This window comes from Mchenga conophoros, linkage group LG9 (assembly GCF_057382185.1).
Source record: "Mchenga conophoros isolate Kocher_MC1m ecotype Shallow Benthic linkage group LG9, M_conophoros_male_GT1.1, whole genome shotgun sequence".
Taxonomy (NCBI): domain Eukaryota; kingdom Metazoa; phylum Chordata; class Actinopteri; order Cichliformes; family Cichlidae; genus Mchenga; species Mchenga conophoros.
In genome coordinates, this window is record NC_140534.1 from 17,632,425 (window position 1) to 17,640,248 (window position 7,824).

The 7,824-nt window shown below is 38.7% G+C and overlaps 1 protein-coding gene across 5 annotated transcripts in view; it reads right to left on the reverse strand.

Annotated features, from left to right (window-relative positions):
* Nucleotides 1-7,824, reverse strand: part of LOC146567108 (A-type potassium channel modulatory protein DPP6-like) — a 269,199-nt gene that overhangs the window by 39,651 nt on the left and 221,724 nt on the right. The window lies entirely within an intron of this gene.

Here is a 7,824-nt window from a genome sequence, read left to right on the forward strand (position 1 = left end):
AATCAACCAGTATAACAATTATTAACAGGTCACTTAATGGCACGAATGCTTAGTGGTGCAATCAAAAATAAAAGCAAAGCAAAGCAGAGCAAAGATGTGCAGCAAAAGCAGAGAGAGCAGGGCTGCCCAATTGTCTGTGTCATGACTGTGATCGCAATTCTGATGCCAACAATTTGTCAGACTGTGCCTTGTTATGTTTTTCTGCTATATGTGGCCAAATGAAGAGCTCCGTCCTCAATAATAAACTGTCTGGCATCAGGCCTTTGTTTCGCAATGTGATTGTTACAGGATTAAAATCCAGTGTGAATGTATGCATTTTATTGAAGAATGCAATCTGCCTTATTTTTAACTTTCACAAACCACCAACTACTTGCATTTTAACATTAGTTCATTTGAAACAAGACTTAAAATGTCTATTTGGTACAGTTTCAGTCATTACAGTGTGATAAAACATTCTTAGTGACAAGTACTAAAGAGCAGCTTTTATTTCTTTACCTCACCTTATTTACCGCTAAACTTTGGTCAGATTTAATTAACACAGCATCAGATTTTAATTCAAATATTGCTCAGTCCTGATTGGTGCTTTCCCCAGTGTAGACACGCCCACTGTATGTATTATAGTATGAATCAGAACTTTTTACTTTTTAAAAATATTTTTTAGACCTTTTTTATCTAGAATTTTCAAATGTATTATTGAAATAAGTTTACACTTAAAATTACATTTTTTTTCCATTTGAAGTTGATCTTAAATTGTTTAAACTGCTCCCACTGGCACAGATTATAAACAACAACAAAATAAACTATCACAGCTATGCAGATGACACACAAATATATATCACAATGTCACCAGGAGACCGAGGCCCTGTACAGGCTCTTGGTAAATGCATTGAGGAAATTAATGACTGGTTGTGCCACAATTTTCTCCAGCTAAACAAAAACAAAACTGAGGTAATAGTCTTTGGCGCCAAAGAAAAACGATTACAGGTCACCAGAGAACTTCAATCTATACATCTAAAAACCACAAACCAGGCGAGAAATTTGGGTGTAGTGATGGATGCAGACCTAAACTTAGAAAAACACATTAAGACAATAACAAAGTCAGCTTACTATCACCTCAAGAATATATCAAGGATAAAAGATCTGATGTCTCAACAGGACCTGGAAAAACTAGTCCATGCATTCATCTTTAGTAGGCTTGATTACTGTAACAGCATCTTTACAGGTCTACCTAAAAAATCAGTCAGACAACTACAGCTCATTCAGAACTCTGCTGCTCGAGTCCTCATTAAGACCAAAAAAGTGGACCACATCAGTCCAGCTCTGAGGTCTTTACACTGGCTGCCTGTCCGTCAGAGGATAGACTTTAAAGTTCTGATGCTGGCCTATAAAGCTCTGAATGGTTTAGGACCAAAATACATCAATGACCTCCTGACCCAGTATGAACCATCCAGATCCCTCAGGTCATCTGGATCCGGTCTTTTATCAGTTCCCAGAGTCAGAACCAGACACGGAGAAGCTGCATTCAGCTTTTATGCTCCTTATATCTGGAACAAACTCCCAGAAAGCCTCAGATCAGCTGAAACACTCAGTTTATTTAAATCCAGGTTGAAGACTCACCTGTTCTCAGCTGCATTTGAATAAAGCACCAAATCCACACTTTTAAGCTTAAATTTCAAAACTTACATTAACTACTGATTTTATCTACTGTTCTGATTTTATCTGTTTTGATTTTATATACTGTTTTGTTTGTTTGTTTGTTTGTTTGTTTGTTAATTAGTTAGTTAGTTTATTTGCTTGTTTTAATCAATTTTAAATCATGCTTTTTATTTGTTCTTGTTTCTAATGTCTCTGTAAAGCACTTTGAATCACTTTGTTGTTGAATTGTGCTATACAAATAAACTTGCCTTGCCTTACTATTTCTTCCATTCATGTAGCTACTAATCAATTTAACAGATATTCACCAATATTAAACTTTTTCTCCATTATGCATGCTTAACAATTCAACTTAATAATTCATGGTGTTAACAATTTCAGCTGCTAATTAATACTTCACCTTGATTTTTTTTTAATTCTTAATTTTAGGCGGCCAGGGAAGGATACGTTTAATACAGCTACTGCCCCCTTTCACCTTCAGTCTATCTCCGCTCCCCTGTCTTATTGGTTTAGTGATCCATAGGCACATGAGCAACCACGCCATTTGGTGAGGTAATTAGAACCCAGAGATTGTTATGCAGAGTGCTTTCTATCTGCTAGCATATCTAATTGTCCATTAGAGGTGACAAAATTACCATCACAATGGCTTTAATTCAGAACGTGCTTGGGAGAGCGGTTTCAGACATTTTTAGAAAGGCATAGCCGAACGCCCCCTCAACAGCTTTTGTCTCCTTGTTAAAAACCATTGGCATACTAACAAGGGTAGAAATGGACTCCTTCATGGAAATCATGGTGATAAATAAAAAGATGCTGATTTTCCCTCCCCATCATGAGTCATTATTTTAGTTTGACTTTGTTTGACATCTTTTTAAAGGTCTACTTTTGTATATGAAATGCTAATTGCCGAATATCGCGGCTTGAATGAGTAAAAAAGGCAAAATGGTTATTAAATCAGATGCCAAGGAGATTGACAGGACTTTATTTTGCTTTGTGACACACTTTGTTTTCACAGTTGGGCTTCGGCTTAAATTCAGAGACCCGCATCTCTTTAAGGCACCTTTTTCATCTTTATTTCTCACCAAACTACTGATCTCCGTTAACCACATGCCTCGAGACACTTCACAGATACCACAGATCTCTCAAATCCTTCCCATCACCACCCTTATATAAGCCCTCCTGCTGAGTTCATCATTTTAGACCTTATCATCACTCCTTCACCTCTCCTGCTATTTGTTTTGTGCTCTTTCAAAGACACAAAGCCATCTATTCTTTCACAGGACCCTAGGCATTATGTCTTCCCTTCAATCTACCTCTTTCTAGCTCTCTCTCTTCCCCTGACGTTCTCCCTCTTACTTTCCTCTCTGCCTTGACTTGCTGTGCATTAGCCCAGAGCGCTGTTTTCTCCTCTGATCTATACCTTTCCATGGCAGTATGTCTTATTAAAACAGCCTGCTGCCCTGGGCACAGCCCTAACCCAGCCTCACTCCAGGGAGTCAGAGGGAGCGGCAAGAAGGTGGGAGAGAGGGGGGCAGAGATGCAAGGCAACATAACTTAAGTGAGGCAGACAGAAAGAAGGCCACAGATTTACATAAAGTTTGCATATGAGCTTTATGGACAATTTTTTTCGGGGCGGGGGACTCTGTCCTCCAGTCCACATCCTAATGTTTGCACAGGTTTCTGCATATTCATTTGAAAAATAAAGTAACAGCTACTAATTGAGGCTCACTGAATTGAGCAGATTAGCATTGATACAAAAAGATGAACAAAGTGATGACAAATTAAACAAATTAAAACTGAACTCAATTTGTTCAGAGTGATCAGATTATCTTGATGGAAGTGGTCCCTTCCAGGACGATCATGCCTTCATTGATGAGGTTTGATGAGTATGAAGAATGGATCGGTTCTTACACACAGCTTTTCTCCTCAATGCGCTTCATGCCACACGTCTCATACACCCATTCACAGAAGGACTTTTTTCGTTATCTGCATGCTGTCTTGCTAACTTTTACACTCCGATGAACACAGTAGCAACTCAGGGTTTAGTATCTTGCCCAACAATATTGCGGCATGCATAGTGGAGCAGCCACCAAAACCACCAACCTTCCGATTAGTAGACAACCTACTCTAAGCTGGTCCTAAGCCTTAGCCAACAACCACTGTATATTATTCAGAACTGAATAATGGCCTTTGTGGTCACTAAATCCTAATCCCACTCTTCACATATAGGAGATTTTGTACAGACAGTACTTTCCAACATCATTAAAACACTAAATGAGGGAATATCTAGTGGAATAATACTGTTCCAACCCTCCAGTAGAGTATTAGAGGCTTACAGAATCAATACCAATCAATATCAATACAATGAATTATTCTGCTGGTCCAATACCTTACTAAGGCATTTTACTAAGTCTAAGCGAACATCACTAGACCGCTCTCTCTCCTGACACCTCTTCCAATACTTCAGAAAGGTCAGTCAAACATTCTGGAAGGTGGTTAGGAGAGATAATCTCTCCAGCCTTTTCAGGTCTTTTCTGGGGCCTCCTCACAGTTGGACAGTTCCAAAGCACCAGGAAGCACCTAGATCAGATGCCAACCCAGCAAACAAAGTCATATTATCTAATAATTTATGGAAATCTAGAAAAAGATAGCCTGAACTCTCAATCTATAGACATCCATCAAAGACATCCAACCCTAACGATGCTCTGCCATTACTTTTAACAGATGAGCTTGTTATGGTTAGCTCCCTTTTCTCTCCAATAATTTGCTCTTACTATCATTTTTTCCCCAAGGCTGATGTTTGTTTCATGAGCGCATAAAACTTTGTTCAAAAATTCTACAGGTTCCTTAAATATGCCTTTGCAACCTGGTCTTTCTGTTTTTGAAGTTTTTCAGGGGTTTGCATCTTGTAGCTAATCCTCAGATGTTACAGTCATGAAGTATTGATTGTTGGCAAGGAAACATGTCCATGTAAGTCCCAGAGAGCATTCTTGAGTGGCTGTGCAGTCATTAAGCTTGCAGTATGCATGGATTTCTGCTCCTTCACAAGACCTCTGCCTCTTCATCTACCAGCTCATTTGTCATTTTTGAATTTATTTTTGCATTACTGCTTTAATTTAGTAGTAAAATGCTGTTTCCTGCCAAGCCATATTCTTTAATATTCCTACAATAGATTTTTGCTTTTTGAGACACATTATGAAAACCTTAATTTCCATGGTAGCCTATTTACTTATCAAACTGAAGTGTAAATTTCCACTCTCGTGTTTGATAAAATGGTAAATAACAAACAGCTGCTCAACAAGCACGTAGCCATTAAATTTAGGGACGTGTGTTAAGAGGGGGCGCATCTCAGGCCATTTTTCTTTTTTCTCAACGCTTGTGTTAATCTACTGAAATTAAGGCTGAAAATTGGTTGCATAATTGCGTGAGTTCTGATTAGACAGAAACATTGCTGGAGGCTCAGACAGTGAGATACAAGGTAAACAAGCCAAAGCCCTTACGTCCTCTTAAGTTGTGAGCTGGAGCAGCCAGACTTTTTTCAAAGCATTCTCCAACATGGTGCTGCTGCCTCACCTTTTGTACCTCGTAAGTTCACTAGTGTCCATAATATACTCTACAGCAAAATGGCTAAAAGATGTATCTATCCATTTGAATTTTTAGCATTTGTTGTTGCAATCCTAGTTTTTAGCACCTCACTTGGTAAGAACAGGCTCACCATCATTATCAATATGACTGATGGCCTAACCTATGCAAACAAGACTCACATTGTACCAAATTATTCATCCACCTGTCCTGACACTTCAGTAGCTTCACTGTACTCTTGGCTTCATTAAAATTCCATTCAAACTTTATGGTTCATGTGCAGAATGGCAGGTTAATTAGAATGACAAATTAGAGAAGGCTAGTTAATACTACTTCAAGGAAAATTGACTCTAGTAGTCTCTCAAAGTTAAAAGGAATCCATAATGCAAAAATTCACCTCCATTTTTAAATGTTACAGTAGCTCTGTGAGTGGTCAGGCTGTCTGAAATAATGTGACATCATACATAGACATTGCAAAAAAAAGTAACAACACTGTAACAGTTCAGTGTTAAGATTTTTTTAATACAATGCTGCTGATTTTTCTGTCTGTCTGAGATCTTTATCCGACTTGAGGTTTTTCGAGAAGACATAACACTTCATTCACTGCATTCACTGCTCTCCGGAGAGTGTTCCTGGGTGAGCAGAGTCTTTAACAAGCATGTTATCAGAAACAAAACCACAAAAGCTTTATTAATCCCAGCAGGGGGATCGTGCTGTAACAGTTGCTCAAGACTGTCGAGGCTGTAAATCACAAAAGAATACAAGAAACACAATATAGTACAACAAATCCATGAAAGCACTGGAAGGCCGTGTCTTGTATTTTATAATAGGAAGGTAGAAGGTAAGAAGTCACCAAAGTTGTATAAGTAAACCAACAAAAAAGGGGAAAAAAAGACATAATTCAGTTACTGTTGTAACTACTCCTTACCCTAACCATGAAGTGGGAGCACAGATCAACTGTCCTCTCATCCTGAGCATAAAAGTAATACATATAAGGAAATAATTTATACATCACAAAAGGGAATGGGAATATATAGTACTTTAATGGCCCTAACCTTGAACAGTTCCCTCCACATAATACATCACCATGTGATTAAAAACCGCAGTGAAACGGGTAGTTTCTTTGGGCTATATTATAAGTCCTGAGGTGAGCCAGGGTTTCAGTGTTAACTTCTGGATGAAATGGAATTTTTCTTGTCAGTTCCAGGTCATTTGTCCATGCCCAAGGCTATGCATGATGACTGGTTTGATGAAAGTGACACAAGCTGCTGGGGAAAATTATAGTGTCTGTCAGTGGCTAACTAAAACGAAGTCTCCAATACAGAAATACAGCCCTAAAGCTTAGATGTGCAGTAAAATATAGGTTAATAAAAAATTCAACAGGAGTTTTAATTAAAAATCGCTCTTTATATTTCTAGTAATTTGGCTTCTTTCATCTATGGCTCTTCAAAGGGTATTCCCCATAATAGATGTGTTTATTTATCTCCACTGCTGTAAAGCAGGACAAGCAGCACCACGGAATTCAAATTCTATTTTTGACTTACTTGATAAATGAGTGCGCTACCAAATGAATGGCAGGGCAAACAAATGAGCAAAAACCTCAAATATGAACTTGCTGAGAACACATGAAACCACCCACGGCTACAGCCAACCTGCTTCTGGCCAGTTTTCACAGTGGAAGTCATTTATGTTTATCAGGAATGCCAATCAGTCTCGCCTGCTGGCCTCATTACTCACCGACACTTCAGCTTCTCAATCCACAACCAGCGCTGGAAAACCCCCCCCAAAAAAACACATGCCAATTTATTTCTGCTTCACGCTGTTTAACATTAGGGATGAAGAGAACGTTTTTCTTTGTAATTATCTGATTTACTTGGACCTTGAGTATATCAAGGCAGTGGGGGGGACAGTAAAAAAAAAAAAGAAGGAATCTACAGATCAGAGAAATCAGTGCTATGTTTAAAGAACTAAACACTCAATAGACCGCTTGCATCAGGATCCCACAGACAGGACTTTTATCTTAGACAAGGCAAGTTAGTTTCAGTCAGACCCACTATAGGCAAACCAAGTTTCTTTCCCTTTTGCAGCGATTAGACCGCCCTGAGTCTTCCTTTTCAAGCTGTTCCTGCAAACCACTTTGAAACCCACCCTTTTGTGCTGTAAAGTGGCTTGCAGATGCAGTAAATTGCTCAACAGCAGTTTAAATAAAACAAACTATATGAGATTTGATATTGTTTAGACAGCCAACACACATTTAATAAAAAGAGAAGTGGAGTTGAGAATTTGCAAAACATGAAGTCCTCAAAAACTCTCCCCTCACCTAACTCCATATTCCCTTCAAGATGACTCTCACAGGCTTATAAAAGTGTTTTCAGGGTGCCTCCATCAACTTAGACCTTATTGCTTTTTGTTGCCTATCAACTCAATTTGAAATGAATCCTTGAGTACTATTATTGATTTACCTCACAGCCAATAAAGTGACAGTCATTTCATCAGTTCCAGCTGCTCATGTACACCTCATAAACCCACGGCCTCTGTTGCTGTTTGATTTGCACGGCTTCAATGTGCTTTAGCGTTTCCTTCAATGTGTGT